The sequence below is a fragment of the Amblyraja radiata genome, chromosome 16 (assembly GCF_010909765.2).
Source record: "Amblyraja radiata isolate CabotCenter1 chromosome 16, sAmbRad1.1.pri, whole genome shotgun sequence".
Taxonomy (NCBI): Eukaryota; Metazoa; Chordata; class Chondrichthyes; order Rajiformes; family Rajidae; genus Amblyraja; species Amblyraja radiata.
This window is the reverse complement of record NC_045971.1, coordinates 34828261-34850282: the sequence shown is the minus strand read 5'-3', so window position 1 is coordinate 34850282 and position 22022 is coordinate 34828261. Positions and strand designations below refer to the sequence as shown.

At 45.6% G+C, this 22022-nt stretch overlaps 1 long non-coding RNA gene across 1 annotated transcript; it reads right to left on the bottom strand.

The window, feature by feature from the left end:
• Positions 1-1187: 1187 nt before the first annotated feature.
• Positions 1188-21803, bottom strand: LOC116982115. The gene is made up of 3 exons (XR_004414352.1): positions 21793-21803; positions 17115-17120; positions 1188-1298 (listed from the first exon to the last, which is right to left on the bottom strand). It is a non-coding gene; the product is annotated as an uncharacterized LOC116982115 (long non-coding RNA).
• Positions 21804-22022: the final 219 nt, after the last annotated feature.

The following is a 22022-nucleotide window of genomic DNA, read 5'->3' as shown; positions in this document are numbered from 1 at the left end:
GCGTCTCCGGACTGTCAAACCTGCCACAGCCAGACATAAAAACAGCTTTTTTTCCACGAGTAGTGGCTCTACTCAATAACCAAAAATCTGTAGCCTCCTTTTGCTCTGGTATTTTATTTCATCCACATGTTTAATCAATAATGTTTTATTATTAATGTTTTATGTGTCATTCCTAGCTGTCACTGTATGTCATGTTGTCGCTTGTGGGCGGAGCACCAAGGCAAATTCCTTGTATGTGAATACTTGGCCAATAAACTTATTCATTCATTCATTCATTCATTCATTCATTCAAATACTAGCTGATTAAAGGGGGTGAAATTGAAATCACCTGCTACAATGCACCAATTGGATGTATCCCTGGATAATGGAGAGGCAGCAATACTCTTTTTAAACATTCAATTTTAAGTGTTTTTAATGTAAAATTTTTAAATTTGCTTTAAATGTGACGTGAGTCCTGTGCAGCTTAAAGCGCAGTCCTGTTCAGACTAGACCGTGATCTTAGCCACAGACCTGTGCAGTCTAGACCGTGATCTTAGCCACAGTCCTATGCAGCTTAGACCGTGACCTCAGGCTCTAAGCTCGGACAGAGGGGGCAGAAAAGGCCGGCAGGGGCTGTAGTGCCTGGCTCAGGGCAGACCCCCCTCTGCACCAGCCTGCAGCCCCAGGACATGTCTGCCAGACGGAAGAAGTAAAGGAGAGCATGCCTGAGGATGGCGAGGAAATCGTGAGAATAAATCTTTCTATCACAATCCCATAACATTTTCTGCAGTGACATTTTCACCAACATCTTTGCAAGTTGTCGGATTGCCTAGGCTGTTACATCCTACGGCAGTGCAGAAATAGCAGCTGAGAACGAGGGAGCTAACCAGCTGGAGCCTGGGCTCAGTCATTAACCCACTGGCACCAGTTGACAGTTCATGTACTCTGAAGGCTTTGTATATACAGTACAGAAGAGTGCAATGACCAGCTGCTTTGAAACTACAGTAACAGTCACTGTACACAACGTCATGGTTGGAGAATTGGGATGTGGACTTGTGTACCATTATATTTCTGCATTAGATCCTGGTACCATGTCCACTATGTAGCTGCACAATCCTGCTCCTTTTCATTGTTTAATTGCAGTTCTCAGGTAATAAATTTAAATATTAAACTGCTGTTCCTATAAATCTCTATCTGTCATCATTCCGCAAACTCTCTGCAGTCCATCTGCAATAGTTTAGAGTGCAACTCATTTTTTGATAACATCTGTCCTTTCCAATTTAACAACCTTACATTTAAACTCAAACAATAAAATTAACCTTAACTTATACCTACGGGAAGATTGGCTCCATTTGATGAAGGGTTCACCATGGCTTTCTTGAACAACTTGTGTGCTTTCAACTTGTAAAATCTTGGTAGAACAATTATTCTCCAAAATACTTTTTTTGTCAGGCAGTTTCAGGAAACTGAAATATTTAACCTAATGTCCACTTATACAGTATTTGTGCCATAATTTACATTATAAAGCTCCCTTAGTGATACTGTGTATTGTGAAATTAATTCATCCCTTTTACCATAATGTAGCAATGTTACAAAATTTTGAGATTTTAAAAATCAAGTCTGTAATTTATCCCATCAGATAAAGCATAAAAATAAGTTTAATTTGACACCTAATTCACTTTCATATCTCAAGTATTTAAAAAGTTATGGCCATTTTCATACTGGGAAATGAGCATCTTGTTCCCTATTGATTTTCTATGGACATAACAAAAAAGCTGTGATCGTGAACAGTCAAAAGCCCATAACTTTCTTAAAAATTAAGAGAACTGAATGAAATTTTCAGTTATCATAGATTGAAGCATTCTGAAACAAATATAAAATAATCTTACTTGGATGACCTGAAATTAAAGCATATAAACCTAATTGTAGCTAATTTCAGACTTCAATTACTAGATCTAAACATCTATCCATTTCTTAATAAATGATTAACATTTTTAAATAGCCTAAATGTCCAAATAATATTCACAAATAATTCACAATAAAACATGATTTTTAAATCTCATTTACATTAATTTATAGGCCAAATGGAAGGAATTTAGTGTTTAATTGCTGTAAATAAATGTCCATTTAAATCAGCTTTCCAGTGGGTCCCTGTGGAACGCGCTGGTTTAGAACGTTCACATTGCGGTAGATTTGTGCCCCCAAATGCCGAGAAAAATACTGCGGGATATAATGGGGCCAAATTGAGCTACTCGCAATATTAAACTTTGTATAAAGGGATCTTTAGAAGCCCTTTTTAATGTAAAAATATACAACCTAACTTCAGTTGTCTGCTTTATGAGACCCTGCGGTTGCTGGCGGTCGCGGGTTTAGAGATTGATTTTTAAACTACTATAACTATTATTCAAGGCCTTTAAACCTAATAATAGCTTTTGCGACGGGGTCTTCCAGCGATTTTTCGTTAATAATTAACTAGGCTGAACATTTTCGATTGGAACAGCTTAGAGAAAATCGCGTTTTAAACCCGCCCCCTCTAAACGGCGCCAAAATCGCGCACACGGGCAGCGACAGATTTTCAACGACGCTTCAGGTAGGCTTTGCAACATACCTACATAATGTCTTAAACCATCTCATGTGACATGGGTGTGTAATAATTGTGGCCACTAAGGTTTGAGCTACCTGCTCAGTAATTTGGTCTCCACGATAATTATGTTACCAAGCTGTGTCCTGAATAAGAATATTAAAATATGAAGATAGGAGTAATCGGTAATGCATCAGTAATGTTTTGCAATGCCTGCCATTGGCCTGTGAGTTTACCATGAGTTTGGATTGTCTGGTAATGATTTGGCAGGAATATTGGGAAAGGTTCATATTGCAACCTAAATTCAATGATATTATGCCAGGGTTTAGAAATAAAGTCAAGACGTTTTTACATATATAATAAAATATTCATCCCATTCCTTTAGTCAGCATCACACCCAATTTGTGTTGTAATTCTTCTGTAGGTGTCGCAGTGATGCAGCGTCGCAACAAAGTTCAGTGCTGTGGAAGAACAACATTCAAAGGTTGTTTCAGATTTCATGTCAGACAGAGGTTCAGCACGGCTCAGAATTGGACAACCATGGTGTGCAGCAACAAAAAGGTGCACCACCACAATGTGTGATCCTTACAAGCCCAGGGATCAAACATTTCAATGAGAGAGTAAAGGGCCTGTCCCACTTACGCGACCTTGGCTCGCAAATTACACGACCTCGTGGTCGCTTGAGGCGTACGGGCACCGTATGGCCGCGCGGGGCTGGTCCCGACATTGCGCGGGGCTCCGAAAATCTGACAGTGTCCAAAATCTTTGCGCGCTAACGGCCTGTCGGCCCGCAGGCGCATTGAGGTCGTACGCAGCGTCTTGATGGCGTATGCAGCGTCTTGACGGTGTATGCCTAGCGTGTGGCGTTGTGCGATGACATCACTGCCCGGCATGGCGTTGCGTGATGACATCACCGCCCGACGCCGTGCGATGCCCAAATTCAGGCGGCCCGCCTCCTGCCCAGCTGATTGGTAAGCATGACGCAAATGATGTCACGCGCGAACTTTGCGTGAACTCCGTTTCCGTTTGGTCGTGCCAAACGCGTGCAATCGCATGCAAGCAGCCTTAAGGGAATACTGAGCGCAACAGCAGGCATGTCTGAGGGCAAAGAGCAACGCGAACAAGTTTCAGTGTAGGTACGTGCATGTTAAACAATGCACCATGGACAAAGCTCAATCAACCAAGAATTGCAGCAAGTTATGATTTAATGCCAGTGGGCCGAAGACTGGGTAATGAAGTTTAATTTAAATAATTGTGTGGTGTTGAATTTTAGGAAGTCAAACCAGGGCAGGATCTTCACAGTGAGCAGCAGGACTGGGGCGGGTTGTAGATCAGAGGGATCTAGGAGTGCAAGAGCTTTTAGCAGACTGGCCTTCATCAGCTAGGGTTCCCCTGCAATGGTGATGTCTCAAGTTGGACATGATCCTCACTGGTTTGAAATGTATCCTTCCTTCATTGTTCAATGTTCTGGATAGGGACACAGCTAGTAGAGGGCAAAAAACTACATGAGATGGCTTTGGAAGATAGAGTCCTAGAGCCATAGAAATATACAGCACAAAAACAGGCCCTGTGGCCCACCATATCTACGTCGGCCAAGTTGGCATTCTGGGAAAGTCCCATTTGCATGCATATGGCTCATAGTCTTCTAAGCGGTTCCTACCCTTGTATCTGTGCGAATGCCTTTCAAAAATCATCAATGTCAAAATAAAAAATCTGCTATAGTTCCACTAACAGCTCATTCCAAATGCAGACTACCCTCTGAGTGAAAAGGTTGCCCCTGAGTTCCCTCTTAATTCCTTTCCCTCTCCACTCACCTCATAATCCTGTATCCTGCGATAAAAACGATGTATTCACTTTATCCAAAATGCTCATGATCATATACACCTCCGTAAAGTTACCCTTCAATCTCCTACATTCCAAATAATAACGCCCCAGCCAATCCAACCTCTCCCAAAAACTCAAGACAAGTCCAGGTAACATTCTGATGAATCTCTTCTGCACCATTTCCTTAATGACATATTTCCTATAGCTGGGTGACTAAAACGACACACATTACTCCATGATAAGGTCAGGGAGAAGTCTAAAGGGCCTGTCCCACTTAGGCGATTTTTCAGCGGACTGCTGGCGACTGTCAAGTTGCCGGCAGTTGCCTGAAAAACCGGGAACTGGAACGGCGACTGTAAAGAGTGAAACACACACTCAAACACACATCGCAAAGGCGGGAGCCAGGGCAAATGGGGCGAGCGCTGTCTGAAATTCACACGGTGCAAAGCCAAGGTGATACAGACACACACCGCGATGAACAGGAAGGTTAAGACGGCTAGCACAGTGTACGGTAAGTCCTTTAAAAGAGGGGGGAGGGGAGAAGGGGTGAGAAGGAGTGCAGACACTTTTAAGAAGTCAGACGACTTTTAATAAGCCAGAGATACACAGCTGTGAAGTTTGGCGGACATTTAACGGCAATCGGTTATCCTTGATTCTGAAAACTCCTGCTTTTTTTTCCACAATGAGCCAATGAAAATGCCCGGTCATCAAAGGCGATTAACTAAAACTACCTACGACTACCTCGACTACCCATAACTACATGGCGACCCCACTACAACTGCACCTACGACTACAGGATTATTAATTTTCTCCATGGCGACCAATTTTTGGTCGCAGAAAATGTGTCAACATGTTGAAACATTTACGACGACCATACTGAGGCCACGACTAGAATGCGGGAACTCCTTGCGACCATGAAGGAGACTCACCAGAGACCACCAGCGAACATGTGGCGAGCACAGAGTCTCCTGCACTCGCCCATGTGGGACAGGCCCATAAGTAAGTCTACAAGTAGCTTAGTTTTTGTATTGTCATGTGCACTGAGGTACAGTGATTAAAACCAAGCCATTCAAAATGCACAGATAAAGGGTATGACATTTAGTGCAAAGATATTCCATTGAAGTCCAATAAAGTAATAAACACATAAATAATGTAATAAAATACATTCAGGTCATCGGGTGGCACCGTGAGCGACAGCCTCGCCAGCAGTGTGCCAGTTATTTTGACTATTTTTGTTTTATTGTACAACTATGTTTTTATGTGGGGGGGTGGTGAGGGGGAAAAGGGGGGAACCGTTTCCAGCCACTTACCTCGGCGGAGATGCGACTTTTCACCTAGTAGCATTTTACCTTCTCTCGCGGCCTAACAACTTGGATTGTTGCCGCCTTTCCCAGAGACAGCTCAGAGCTTCAGTAGCAAGCTTGGCACGGGCTTTAACATCGCGGAGACAGAAGAAAGGCTCTGACCGCCAGCATGCTGACATTAACATTGTGATGCCGCAGTCTGCAGAGCTTCTAGCTTTACCATTCCAGAGCCAGGAATCCCTTGCCAGGGATCACCAGAGAAGAGCTCCGAATGCTGGCCTGCCTGCGGCCTACAACATCGAGAAGCCACAGTCTCCGGTAAGAAAGTGGCGGATTCGGGCACTCCAAGCTGCGGAGTGTGTTCCATCCGTCCCGACATCGGAGCTTCGATCAACCCAACGAGAGGGCTTGTACATCAGGCCGTCCATAGCAGCGACTGCGGAGGGTCAAGGCCCCAAACACAGGCGAACAAATGGAGGAAGACTGACTGAACTTTCTCGGACTTCTCTGACTGGAGGCCTGTGACTAATGGTCTGCCTCAGAGTTCGGTGCTGGGCCCGTTTCTGTTTGTCATCTATATCAATGATGTGGATGAGAACATACAGAGCAAGGTTGGCAAGTTTGCTGACGATACAAAAGTGGGTGGTTTTGCAGATAGTGAAGATGGTTGTGAACATTGCAGCAGGATTTCGATCTATTAAGGTGGGCTGATGAATGGTTGATGGAATTTAACGCAGAGAAATGTGAGGTTGCATTTTGGGCAGGGCCTACACAATGAATGGTAGGGCTCTGGGTAGTGTTGTGGAGAGCAGAGGGATCTAGGAGTGCAGCTGCATAGATCCTTGTAGGTGGAGTCACAAGTAGATAGGGTGGTCAAAAGGCGTTTCGCATATTGGCCTTCATCAGTCAGAGTATTGAGTATAGAAGTTGGGAGGTCATGTTGCGGTTGTATAAGACATTGATGAGGCCTGATTTAGAGTATTGTGTGCAGTTCTGGGCACCGTGCTATAGGAAAGATGTTGTCAAGCTGGAAAGGGTGCAGAAAAGATTTACGAGGATGTTGCCAGGACTAGAGGTTCTGAGTTCTCGGCAGTGGTTGAGCAGGCTGGAACTCTATTCCTTGGAGTGCAGGAGAGCACGAGGGGTGATCTTACATAGGTGTATAAAATCATGAGAGGGTCTCTTGCCCAGAGTAGGTGAATCGAGAACCAGAGAATATAGGTTTAAGGTGAAGGGGAAAAGATTTAATAGTAATCTGGGGGGGGTAACGTTTTCATACAAATGGTGGTGGATGTTTGGATGAAGCTGCCAGAGGAGATAGTTGAGGCAAGGCCGGCCTTAAGCCAATTGTACCAATTGCTCCCAATTGGGCCCCGCTCCTAAGGGGGGCCCGCGCTAGGCTGGTGGGCAACACACTCTATCACCGACAACAACACAGCCCCACGGTTAATTCTTAATACTGTCACCGGCACCAGTGATGGAAATGGGGGAGGGGGTATGCAGGGGATGGCATGCCCCTACTTTTCAGTTTCCAGCTCGGGTTTAATGAGTACTGCAGAAAGATTGCAGTCGTTTGTCACTTGATTCAACTGAGACGAAAACGATTTGTTAACTGCTACTGTTAGCACTTGTTAACAGCCAGTAGTTAACACGTAGTTATACAATGTGTCACCAATACATCGATCTGCATTCCTCAGTCAATATAATTGTATTTTGGCCAAGTATTAATGACGCCGCGTTCCTTTGGCTCATGGAATTTTCTCCCACACTACTACTATATTCATAACAACATATTTAAATACGTGAAATTTTCGATCTTTCCCAACCCCTTAAAAAATGCCTGAAGAAGGAACCCGACCCTAAAAGTCGCCTAGCCATTCCCTCCATAGACACAAAATGCCGGGGTAACTCAGAGGGTCAGGCAGCATCTCTGGAGAGAAGGAATAGGTGACGTTTTGGGTCGAGACCCTTCTTCAGACCCTCATTAGATCCAGCCTGACCTGCTGAGTTCTCCAGCACTTTATGTTTTGCTCTTTAAATAAATCCGTGGTCTGTTGAAACAACATGATAGACCACTCTGGAAGTGCAAGTTTTGCTGTACACTTCATACTGTAGAACACATCATATTACACCTTGAGTGAATTAATGGGGTTGGATTATTTTTTATAATCTGTTGTCTACAATTAATCGATACCCACCCTATGTATCTGATATCAGATTTAAATCGGAAATCCGATTTTTTTGTTTTCATATTTGTCAATTTTTTGTGCCCGATTATTTGGTGACCAATCAACCACTGTCTCTAAGGGGGTTGTATCCAATCACCGACCAGCTTCCCTTACCATTCCCGCCCAATCAATAAATTGGTCGCCTCCCATCCAATCAGCCGCTGTCTCCAAGGGCATTGTGTCAAATCACATAATGCGCTGGTCACTCGGCGGCCAACCAGACACAGTCTCCGAGGGGCGTTGTGACCAATCACTGACCAGCTTCCCATAAAATTCCAGTCCAATCAACAAATCGGTCTCCTCCCGTCCAATCAGCCGCTGTCTTCAAGGGAATTGTGTCCAATCACATAAAGCAATTTAATGGTAATTAGCAGCTAAGGTAAAGGTTGGAAGTCAGTGGAGGTACTGACAGTCAGCCGAGAGCAGGAGAGATTAAGACAGTATATAATGCATAGCACCTTAGTGTACAATTTCATAATATATACTAAACTTGACTAAGTGGGACCCGTTGGGTCCCAGCATCACACGGGAGGGCTGGTCCCCCAACACAATATTCCACCTCTTCACCAATTTCAATACTGGTAGCTGGGGGGGGGGGGGGGTGTTCTGGAGCGCTAGTATGAGTGTTGTGGGCTGAAGGGACTGGTTTCCAGAGGGATAGTATGAACATTGTGGGCCGAATGGATTATTGGGCTGGCAGGGTGCAAGGCCACGAAATTCAATGCAGTTTCGTACCACTTCAAGCAGGGTGCAAGGCCACAAAATTCAATGCAGTTTCGTACCACTTCAAGCAGGTTGCAAGGCCACAAAATTCAAGTGCAGTTTCATACCACTTCAAGCAGGGTGCAAGGCCACCAAATTCAAGTGCAGTTTCATACCATTTCAAGCAGGGTGCAAGGCCACTCCCCGCTCCATCTTGCCCAGACTGAGCCACACACTTCAGGATTTATAGTCCCGCTCTCTCCCACCAGAAGGGGTGTGGCCTTTGTGGCGTGATTGACAGGAGAGAGAATCTCAACATTTTTTAAACACTAATAACTTTTATTTTTCATCGATGGGAAACATCCTCAGCATCTGATGAGCGGAGGGGGACTCTGATTAAGATGACCAAAAATCACAGCCGTACGTGGTAGCGTTTTTTCCAAAATCCATATAAAGCGCAAACAGGAAGTGGTCAAGATTAGACTTTTAATTATATAGAAGGCAAGGCAACTTTAATTAGGCAAGGCAACTTTAATTAGGCAAGGCAACTTTAATTAGGCAAGGCAACTTTAATTAGGCAAGGCAACTTTAATTAGGCAAGGCAACTTTAATTGGGCAAGTCAACTTTAATTAGGCAAGGCAACTTTAATTAGGCAAGGCAACTTTAATTAGGCAACACAGCTTTAGCATTTCCTAACCAAAGGCAACACAGCTTTAGCATTTCCTAACCAAAGGCAACACAGCTTGAGCATTTCCAAACCCAAAGGCAACACAGCTTTAGCATTTCCAAACCAAAGGCAACACAGCTTTAGCATTTCCAAACTATATTTTCAAACCACATTAAGAGCACTGACAGGTCAGTAAAACCACTCACAGTATAGTCGACATGTGTTCAGTGTCATTCACAGCACAGACTGAGAGACGTGACCCTCTCGTTCCCCCATCTTGCAGAGACTGGCTGAGGCACTCAACACTTCTGGATTTAATAGTCCCTCAGGAAGGGGCATGGCCTTCAGGAGAGAGAATCTCAACATTTTTTAAACACTAATAACTCTTTTATTTTTCATCAATGGGAAAAATCCTCTTGCCCTGCACAGCGGAGGGGGACTGAGCAAGATGGTCAAAAATCACAGCCGTAAGTGTCAGCGTTTTTTCTAAAATCAATATACAGAACAACAGGAAGTGGTCAAGATAAGACTTTTAGTAATATAGATAACAGGGCTGACAGTCATTGGCTGGAAACCTGGGGCTCACCAAAATTGTTCCCAATTGGGCCACGCACCTCCTAAGGCCGTCCCTGAGTTGAGGCAGGGACTATCCCAATGTCCATATCTCTCGTTTCCCTTTCCCTTACCTAGTCTGAAGAAGGGTCTCAGCACAAACGTCACCCATTCATTCTCTCCAGAGATGCTGCATGTCCCACTGAGTTACTCCAGCTTTTTGTGTCTATCTTTGGTTTATACCAGCATCAGCAATTCCTTCCTACACAAGTTAATGCCACCATGTGCCAGCAGATGGCAGGCTTGAGCCAGTGATCTCCCACTGCCTGAGCTGACCATGTTTCATGTGGCAAATACAAGCTACATTGTGCAGGGCAGTGTTCACCAATGTAGAGTGTGGGATCAACCTGAAGAGACGACAATTGGTAACAGAGAGCAACTTTTGGTTTTGTTTCATTTAGAGATACAGAGTGGAAACAGGCCCTTCAGCCCACCAGGTCCACGCCGACTAGTGATCCCCAAACACTAGCTCTGTCCTACACATCAGGGACAATTTACAGAAGCCAATTAACATACAAACCTGCACGTCTTTGGAGTGTAGGAGGAAACCAGAGAACCTGGGGAAAACCCATGCGGTCACAGGGAGAACGTATAAACTCCGTACAGACAGACAGATCGAACCCGGGTGTCTGGTGCTGTAAGGCAGCAACTCTACCACTGTGCTGCCCCAGTGAACAATGATAGTTGGTGCTGGGGCAAGGGTGGCGGGTGATTCTCTCAGGGATACATGGACCTGCGGGGGTGAGGGGAAGAGGTGATTCTCACAGGGATACACGGGCATGGGGTTGGGGGGGGGGGGGGATGGGGTTGAGGGAGTGGCCAGTGTCTCGGTGGGGGAGGGGTGACCAATGACCAGTAAAGCTTATGGTTAGACTGGCATTGATGTGTGTTGGTGGGCAATAAGGGTGTGGGCTGTTAGAAACAAGGACAATGTTTTTTTAACCATCAATGATTTTGTCTTGAGAATGCAACTTATTTACCTCACTGAAGTATGTTAGTGTTTGAGAATGTTTTCAGAAATGTGTCCCAGAGTAGGTTCTCTTCCACTGACCTCAGGCTATCCTTCATTGTGTATGTATTCAATGATAACCATCTTCATTTTCTTAGTGACGAAGGACTATCAATATAAAGGGCGTCAGAGGATGTGAGAACGTATGCATGCACGCACGCACACACACACACACACACACATGTATCTCAATATTCATGCATTCATCCAAACTCTCACACACACTTGTACACAGATCAAGCACACACACATACTCTACATATGCTAACACGCAGAGATACTGGCACATATGCACAGACACAAACATACGTACACACAGACACATGCACACGCACAAAGATTCATACAGTATAGTCTTTCTGCTGACTGCTTAGCACACAACAAAAGCTTTTAACTGAAAACTCAACTCAACATATACACACGCAGACACACACACCTGTGCTACATGTATGTACTCACGCACTGTTCCTTCGGGTGCCCTTCTGATGTAAGTCCCTCAGCAGGTTAGGCACAAGTGCAGTCTAGGCACAAGTGCAGTCTAGGCACAAGTGCAGTCTAGGCACCAGTGCCGAGCAAGTCAACAACTTTAACAACATTCAGATGTTGGACGTTTCCTCTGGAACTGGAGATTGGAGGAGACCTGATAGAAGCATCTAAAAGCGAGGTATAGTTAGAGTAGACAGTCAGAACCTTCTTCCCAAGATGGAAAAATCATATACTATATGGAATAGCTTTAAGGTGAGAGGGGAAAAATTTAAAGGAGATGTGTGGGGCGGGTTTTATACACAGAGGGTGGTGGGTGCCTGGAACCTGCTGCTGGGGTGGTGGTGGAAGCAGGTATGAAAGTGGTGTTTAAAAATGGGCATATGGATATGCAGAGAGTGGAATGATATGGATTATGGGCTGGCAGATAAGAGATGTCTTGACATCTTGTTCTGCACAGAAATTGTGGGTTAAAGGACCAGTTCTTGTGCTGCAATGTTCTATGTTTAACTGAGAAGCAGAACGTTGGTGACGTTGTACGATTGAAGAACACTGTTCCGTCAGTAAGCCATTTCCTGTCATGTGATCAGACCACAAATTATGTTGTTTTCCATTACTTCAAAGCAGTTCTGCTATTTGTGCATTTTTCTAGACATTCTGTTGTCGCAGGGCTCGATGATGGGGAGATGCACCGATTACCAACACAGTGTCTGATTATGAAACTTTATTGTCACTTGTACCTAGCTGCAGTGGAATTCTTTGGTTTTGCATATAAAGTACACAAAAGAGTTGCCACAAAGGTGCCAACAAAGTTACAATGAGTACTCAAACCTTCTTCACCCCCCCCCCCCCCCCCCCCCTTAGTCCGCAACGGCCGCCCCACACTGGGTCCCTCGTGGTTCTTCAAGGTAAACACAACAGTGTAACCCAGCAGCCTGTAGCCTATGGTACCTATAGCCTTGTTACCTATAGCCACTGCAAAGGGGGAACAATGAGAGCTGCCCCTGGCTCCACCATCAGGCCCAGACTAGGATTCCTCTGAAATGGCCTCATCCATCTTGCGTCCTCTATAACGATGTTCCATGGGCACTGAGGAAATAACAACAGTTTGGGGATTGAATATCATCAGAATAGAGGATAGTTAGAGAGCATTAGCTTTCTTAGGATTGAAGAGAGCCTTTCTTAGGTTTTGCAGCATTGCTGAGAACATCACCAGAGTGGTGGTGCAGTAGTAGGGTTGCAGCCTTAAAGGGCCTGTCCCACGAGCATGCGACCTGCATGTGGCAAGCGCGCGGCAAGCGCGACCAAACCATAAGCGGGGGCCGCGCGGAGGTCGAGTGAGTGACGTGAAGTTCGAGCGAAGTCTGACGGGTATGCGCAGCGTCAAGACATGAGTACGGCGTCGAGACACTGCGTATGCCCATCGAGGCGGTGCGTACGGCGTCGAGGCGGCTGCGGGCCGGCAGGTCGTTGCCGTGCCGAATTTTTGAACACGGTCAGTTTTTCGGAACCCCGCGCGGTGTCGGGACCAGCTCCGCACAACTCCATACGGCTCCGGCCCCGCGAGGCCGTATGGCTCAAGCGACCACATTAGGTCGCGCTTGCCGCATGCTCGTGGGACAAGCCCTTTAGATCGCGCTTGCCGCATGGAGTCGCATGCTCATGGGACAAGCCCTTCACAGCGCCAGAGATCCAAGTTTGATCCCGACTACCGGTGTTCTCTGTACAGAATGTGCACATTCTCCTTGTGACCGCGTGGTTTTTTTCCAGGTGTTCTGGTTTCTTCCCACGTTACAAAGACATGCAGGTTTGTAGGTTAGTTAGCTTCTGTAAATTGTCCTTAGTGTGTAGGCTAGAACTAGTGTACGAGGTGATCGCTGGTCGGCGTGGACGCTGTGGGCCCGAGGGCCTGCTTCCACGCTGTATCTCTAAACTAAACTAATGCGAACGGGTGATCGATGGTCAGTATGGACTCGGTGGCTGAAGGGCCCGTTTCCACACTGAATCTCTAAACTAAAACTAAACTAAATCCTGATGATAGCAGCCCGTGACCAATGGTTCAATGATGCTTTATTCATTCAGATGTCACATACAGTGTGGCAAATATTAGATTTGTCAAGGTTTTACACTAGGGGGTGTTAAAGACATGGGAGGAAATTATGTTACAGAAAAATAAGATTCAATCCACTATGTCCACGATGGCTCTGCACCCGATCCATCTCAGCTGCTGCATACACAACCCAAAGTCATTATTTTATTAGAAACAGAGCTCTGTATCCTGCCCTTCAGCCTGTGAAACACTGGCTCATTAATGTTGCCCACTTTATGCCTACAGGCTCATATTGGCCATTCATGACTGTGTGGCTCAGCACAGTTCCAATACCTTTCTCTAAATTCATGGCCAATGCCGGTGTATCTGGCTGGATCAGCAGTGGTGATGAGTCAGTGTAGAGGAGATAGAGGGAATACCTGGTTGAGTGGTGCCACAATAGCCATTCAATCAACATCATCATGACCACAGAAATTATTTTAGAAAGGGGAAGCTGGGAGAGGGATCATGCACTGATATTGGAGGGTCGGTGGCGGAGAGACATAGAAAATAGGTGCAGTAGTAGGCTATTCAGCCCTTCGAGCCAGCACCGCCATTCAATATGATCATGGCTGATCATACCCTGTTCCTGCTTTCTCCCCTTATCCCCTGATTCCGTTTCACAGATCCCTTAATATAGTACAAACTTTTACAGATGTACTGTAGAATGTACCCCCACATTAAGGATAAAGGGGAAATCTTTTAGGACTGAGATGAGAAAAACATTTTTTACACAGAGAGTGGTGAATCTCTGGAATTCTCTGCCACAGAATGTAGTTGAGGCCAGTTCATTGGCTATATTTAAGAGGAAGTTAGATGTGGCCCTTGTGGCTAAAGGGATCAGGGGGTATGGAGAGAAGGCAGGTACAGGATACTGAGTTGGATGATCAGCCATGATCATATTGAATGGCGGTGCAGGCTCGAAGGGCCGAATGGCCTACTCCTGCACCTATTTTATTATGTTTCTATGTTCCTACATGGCCTGGTATGGCAACTCCAATGCACAGGAAGAGGCTGCAGAGAATGGTGGGCATCATGGACACATTCCTCCCCTCCATCATAAGCATCCCAATCATCCGGGCAATGCCCTCTCCACACTGCTACCATTGGGCAGGAGGTACAGAAGCCAGAAGTCACACAACACCGGGTCCAGGAACAGCTACGTTCCTACAATGATCAAATTCCTGAACAAACCTACACATCCCTAACCCTAGATCAACAGTGAAACATTAAGGCCCTCCTCCTGCACTGCTATGGACTTATTCTTTTATCACAAATTATATTATTGCACTAATGTTTTCTTTATTGAGGACTTCTTTAACAATTTTACGTAATTTGTGCGAATGACAGTAAACTTGAACGTGGACTTGAACCAAGAGTCGATGTTTACATGGAGATTAGAAACTAACTCGGACTGGTTGCACAAAATGGCCTTGCTCCATCTCAAACTGGTACGTATTTCCATGTTTAAAGTTGCTTGACCCCAATTCTTGGAAATACAAACAAGAAAAGAAAATTACACAAATTATTGTAAGAGAATTCACGAGACAGTGCAGCGTAGGTTCACGAGATTGATCCCTGGGATGGCGGGACTGTCATATGAGGACAGATTGAAAAGACTGGAGTTTAGAAGGATGAGGGGGTTCTTATAGAAACATATAAAATTATAAAAGGACTGGACAAGCTAGATGCAGGAAAAATGTTCCCAATGTTGGGCGAGTCCAGAACCAGGGGCCACAGTCTTAGAATAAAGGGGAGGTCATTTATGACTGAGGTGAGAAAAAACTTTTTCACCCAGAGAGTTGTGATTTTACTTCGGAGTCACGTGATGACTACGTGAAGAAGCCCGCCAGGAGGCATACGTATCATTACGCTACACGCATTGTAACTCGTCATTGTCGGGAGGAAGGACGTTCCTCCCATACGGCAGGATTTTTTGAACCTGCAACAGTAAGGTAAGGGAACGTCGTTTCTTTACTTACCTTTTTACTTACCTTAGCGGGAGTTCGTGCGACTTTAGCTCCGGGAAGAAAACACCGACAAGGGAGTACTCCGGAGCTGTCAGTCCGACAACTCGGACAACAGCCCCAAGGACCTACGCTACTTGGGTCCGTGGGGCTGCGGAAATCACAGCGGGAGGAAGGACGTTCCTCCCGAACGGCAGGTTGAGATCCAGCAACAACAGGTAAGAGAATTTTTCCTTACCTTTTTTCTTGATTGCAGAAAGGCTGCCGAGCTGCCGCTGAACAGCAGCAGGCAGCCAGCAACGGACGTCGGCACCACTATCTCCCATAACGGGAGCGAGTGCCAAACTTCACCCCAAACGGGTGGAGGAAAACGGAGCCAACAACCCACAAAAACAGTAGGTTGTATTTGTGTTCTGTCCCCTTTTTAAGATTAGGGGACAAAAGGAGAAAAGCTGTTGCAAGAACCGCCGGCAGCAGCAACCAAAGGCACGCTATCTCCCGTAATGGGAATAGCTGTGCCCGACTTTCTCTCCCGACTCGCTCCCGCACCGGGCCGGGCGGGAGAGGGAACAAACCTAATGTTTCCCCGCGCTGGGTCTGTACAGGAGGGGAAGCTGGACAAAGGAGTGTCCACAAGTGCTGCTAGTGAAGCTGGCTGGGGAAGACAGCGGAGTCGCAGGCAGTCGGCAGCAGCTGAAGGCACGTTTATCTCCCGTAATAGGAAGAGCAGTGCCGACTTTTGGTCCCGCGCCAGCCAGAACACCACGGCCGGGCGGGAGACCATTCAAATGGGGCCGTTGACTTTTGACCAGTCAATAACGGCAGCAGACGGGGTGGAACAACGTTCACCCGTAGCAACGATTTTAACTTGGACCTGCAGGTAAGAGCTGCGGTCTTTTTTGTATTTCCATGCTGATTGCAGGTGCAGAAACAACGGGCTGCGACAAAGCTGGTGGACTAGATGGAATCAGCTGTGCCAGATGTCCTCCACACCGGCCATATCCACTCCACGGAAGGACAGTAAGGACAAAGCTGGAGAAGGAGGACCGTGGAGCAGCGGGCAGCCAGCAGCAGCCAGCGGCACTTGGATCACCCATAGTGGGATCAGCTGTGCCCGATGTCGCCTCCGCACCGGCCAGATCCACGCGGCCGGGCGGAAAGGCTAGACACAAAACAAACAAGGTCGTGGACTCAGAGGAGTCCGACTTTGAATAACCGCAGGCGGCCAGCGCCCGAGAGCGCTGGAGCGGGAAGAAGCGGTGTATGGAGCTTTGCTCCAACGTGACAGACTCCGGGTAATGGAGTCGGGTCACTGTGGGCCCTATGATAAACCCACAGCAGTACCTCTTTGAGGGCTGCACAGTGCTTCTACCTCATCAGAGGGGAGCACTGCGGGTCAGTTCTGGGCTGACCTGGAAGAGTGGTCCGCAGAAGAAAAGACAAGTGTGCAGGGGGTGCAGGAACAAGAGAACCTACTGGAACCCAGCACCCCCACGCACCCACCAGCAGAACTGGTGAAAGCTCGAAGGACCGGTATTCAAAACATGAGTCTTTTAGGCCATGGCCCAGGCCGGCCTTCTTGGAAGATGCGGGACCTCCAACGCCAACCAAACCGAAAATCCAGACCCCAGCGCTACAACAACAGCGAAGAACCTACAACAAGTAAACCTGCCACTAGTAACTATGGAGGTAGGTGGGTCTGGTTCCCTACAATATACAGTGGGCACGGAGATTGGGTGGAGATTACACTCTTTTCTGAATGCATGGAGCATGATTAAGCAGTATCCAGGGATATACAACAGAGTTTATACACAAGTACAGCCCTCCAGTTCAACATATACTGAACCGAATGTTCGTGCTTTCTGATAAAGGGAAATCAAAAGCGCAAGCTGAACTGAAGCGGCTTCACATAAAAGGTGTAATTGAGAAAACACAACACGAACCATTAGAATTCGTGTCCAATATATTTTACAAAAACAAAAAGGATGATGGTCATCGCATCATCATAGATCTGACAAAATAGATACCTTTGTTACCGCTTAACAATTAATCCCAAAGGTTACTTCAATGGCCAGCATCGATTTTAAAAGATGCTTACCATTCAGTGCCTATACGAGGTGACCACAGATGTTACTTAAAATTCAACTGGATGGGACAACTCTGACAGTATAAAGCACTGCCAAATGGGTTATCATCAGCCCAGGCTGTTCACAAAAAATTTGAAACCAGCCCAAGCGTTTCTACGGAAACGTATACACATGGTCATGGCATATTTAGATGACATACTCATTATGGGCAAAACTTTGGAATTGGCCAAACAAACTGTAACAGCCACAAAAATGTTATTTGGAAAACTGAGATTCATTTTTCATCCAGTTAAATCTAAACTAACGTCTTCCACTACTATGGACTATCTGGGGTTTCACCATTGACTCAGTTCACATGTCGGTGACTCTGCCTAAGGGAAAGGCTAGAGATTTAATAGAGGCTTGCAATAACCTCACTGACATCAGCAAACCATCCATCAGATTGGTAGCTAAAGTAATTGGCATAATGATGGCTGCCTTTCCAGCCACACAATTTGGACCTCTACATTACCAAAACATACAGAGAGCAAAATACAAGCACTCTAAATTATGCAGGTCACTTTGACAGATCTGTGAAACTACCAATCAAGCTAAAATGGAACTAAAATGGTGGATAGACAACATCTGGCCTTGTTCCTATCCAAGCATTGTCAGTAACCTTTCCATGGTACTACAAACTGATGCCAGTACACTTGGGTGCGGAGCCACCAATACCAATACCACCGTGGTAGCATACATCAACCACAGGGTGGAAACAAATCGACATCATGTGACAATCTGGCTATACAAATTGGCAATGGTGTATCCAGAGAGATATTTGGATATCAGCCACTTACCTACCAGGAAGACTAAATTCAGTGGCAGACACCAGGTCACGCAAATTTAATGAAAACACCAAATGGATGTTGAATAAAATAGTATTTGCTGATATCACAGCAAAACATGGAACACAGTCGGGTATTAAGGAAATACAACAAGACTCGGCATCTGGTATTGGTAGTACCCGATTGGCCTACACAACCATGGTTCCCAATGGTATCAAACATGGAATCAGAGACATGAACATCCCATCTGTTCTGGAATATCTGGCAGGCCTCCACTATGATGAGGGGCTCAGTTACAGTGCCATCAACTGCGCCAGAAGTGCCCATCGACTTACCTATGGCAGGGGACAGACCATTACACTGTTGGGACTCACCCACTGGTACAAAACCTATGAGGGGAACCAGATACTCCCAAATATGGGATGTGAGAATAATCCTGAAGATGCTCAGGAATTGGTCTCCAGCAACAGTTCTGTCCCTACACAGACTGACATTAAAACAGTCATGCTAATGGTATTGGTCACGGCACAGAGGATACAGTCACTGCAAAAACTAGACTGGACAACATGACTTTCTCAACAGAAAATATTACGTTTCATATTTATGAGATAGTAAGCAGAACAGAAAAGGGATCAGCAGGCCTCAATATACAATTAGGTCATACCCAACAGATGACCGTCTGTGTATAATAAGACATCTGTCGTTATACATGGAGATAACGAATATCCTAAGAGGCAATGATAAGGCACATTTTGGTCAGCCACTAGCAACCACACCAAGAGTGACGGTCCAGACCATCTCAAGATGGCTGAAACAGTTGCTAACACAGGCTGGGGTGGATACTAAATTTAAAAAATCTCTTTCCACCAGGGCTGCAGCTACATCGGCAGCGATACAGTTGGATGTACCAATGGACCAAATCCTCAAGGCAGCAGGATGGTCTGGAGGGGAAAACATTCCAATTATTTTGTAATAAACCAGTAATGAAACCTGGAACGTTTGCAGAAACAATTTAAGTTCTGTAAATTAATTTAAACCCATAAAAAGGGGTTATAAACTTGTGTTAAACATTTTTATGATTTCAATATCGAATTCATGTCCAAATTATGTTAACACAATTCCTCCCACAGTCAAGGCAGACGTGATGCATGGACTCGTTCCACGGCATGAAATCACAGAGCTTTAAAATCTTCACGTAGTCACTCACGTGACTCCGAAGTAAAATAGTAAGATTAAACGAGAACTTACCAGTTTGAAGTTTGATCTGTATTTTATGAGGAGTTACGATGAGGGATTACGTGCCCTCCGCTCCCACCCTGATCATATACTTAACTGGTACCTCTTCTCTAATCTTACTATGTTTAGTCATTACAGTTATCTGTGATCTCACACCGCTGCTTTGAAGAATGACACGCATGCGCCCTGGCGGGCTTCTTCACGTAATCCCTCATCGTAACTCCTCATAAAATACAGATCAAACTTCAAACTGGTAAGTTCACGTTTAATCTTACTAATTTATGGAATTCCCTGCCTCAGAGGGCAGTGGAGGCCAAGTCACTGGATGGATTTAAGATTTTCTATTAAATATATGTCGAGATATAGACGGTGACGTGGAGAGATAAAGAACAATGAATGAAAGGTATGCAAAAAAGTAACAATGATAAAGGAAACAGGCCATAGGGTGAAAATGAGAAGCTAGTGCGACTTAGGTGGGGAGGGACAGAGAGAGGGAATGCTGGGACTACCTGAAGTGAGAGACATTAATATTCGTATTACTGGGCTGTAAGCTACCCAAGCCAAATATGTGATGCTGTTCCTCCAATTTGCATTTAGCCTCACTCTGGAGGAGTCCGAGTACAGAAAGGTCTGTGTAGGAATTGGAAGGAGAATTAAAATGTCCAGCAACCGGGAGATCAGATTGGTTCACGCGGGCTGAGTGAAGGTGTTCCATGCAACAATGGCCCAGTCTGCGTTTGGTCTCGCCGATGTATGAAAGTCCACATCTTCAACAATGGGTACAGTTGATGAGGTTGGAGGAGGTGCAAGTGAACTTCCGCCTAACGTGAAAGGACTGTTTGGGTCCCTGGACAGAGTCGAGGGAGGAGTTATAGGGACAGGTGTTGCATCTTCTGCGGTTACAGGGGAAGGTACCTGGGCAGGGGGTTGTTTGGGTGAAAAGGGATGAGTTAAGCAGGAAGTTGCAGAGGAAACGGTTTCTACGGAAGGTGGAAATTGATGAAATGGGAAAATGTGGCTAGTGGTGGGATCCCGTTGGTGGTGGTGGAAATTTTGGAGGATTATGTGTTGTAAAATGGAACTGGTTCATTCCCTGGTTATGACCTTACAACAGTATTGTAAGGTCATACAGTATAACATTTATCTGGCTATCATTTGTCAGTAAATTCTATGTACAGTTTAATTGGAACAATTATATGTTGAATACCAAGGTTTTCTGTTGGTCATCCCATGCCATAAAAGCAGAAAATAGGTGCAGGAGGAGACCATTCGGCCCTTCGAACCAGCACCGCCATTTAATATGATCATGGTTGATCATTCAAAATCAGTACTCCGTTCCAGCTTTCTCCCCAAATCCCTTAATTTAATTAGCACTAAGAGCTATATCTAACTGACTTGAAAACATCCAGTGAATTGACCATCATTGCCATCTGTGGCAGAGAATTCCACAGATTCACAACTCTCTGGGTGAAAAGGTTTTCACTCATCTCAGTCCTAAATGGCCGACCCCTTATTCTTAAACTGTGACCCTTGTTCTGGACTCCCCCAATATTAGGAATATTTTTTCTGAGTCTAGCCTGTCCAATCCCTTAAGAATTTTATGTTTCTATAAGATTACCTCTCATCCTTCTAAATTCCAGTGAATATAAGCCCAGTTGACCCATTCTTTCATTCTCTCAGTCCCGCCATTCTGGGTGTTCACCTGGTGAAACTACGCTGAACTCCCACAATAGCAAGAATGTTCTTCCTCAAATTAGGAGACCAAACCTGCACACTCCAGGTGTGGTCTCATCAATTAAAGTTCAAATTCATATTTAGAGTTTAACATAAACATTCACCACAGCGAAATCAACGTTTCACACTGTGATGGAAGGCAATAAATCTTTGAACCCTCCGCAGTCGCCGCTACAGATGGCCCGTGTACAGGCCCTCTCGCTGGGATAATCGAAACTCCAGCCTCGGAACAGAGGAACACACTCTATGGCTTGGAGTTTCCGAATCGGCCACTTCTTACCGGAGACCGCGGCTTCCGAAGTCCACAGGCCGAGCTGGACGGAGCTCCAACACTGGCGATCCCTGGCAAGGGATTGCCTCACTCTGCGATGTTAAAGTCAGTGCCGCACCCGTGGCTAGAAGCTCCGTAAACCACAGCTCCATGATGTTAAAGTCAGCAGGCCCAACACTAAGAAACATTAAAACATAACATAAAGGGTGAAAGGACTAAGGCAGCCACTGCGGCAGCACACCCGACACCCTGTACATTAGGATCTCCTTGCTCATATACATACTCAAATCCTCTCACTATGAAGGCCAACATGCCAAAGTCAGCATGGATTTATGAAGGGGGAAATAATGCTTGACTAATCTTCTGGAATTTTTTGAGGATGTAACAAGTCGAATGAATAAGGGAGACCCAGTGGATGTGGTGT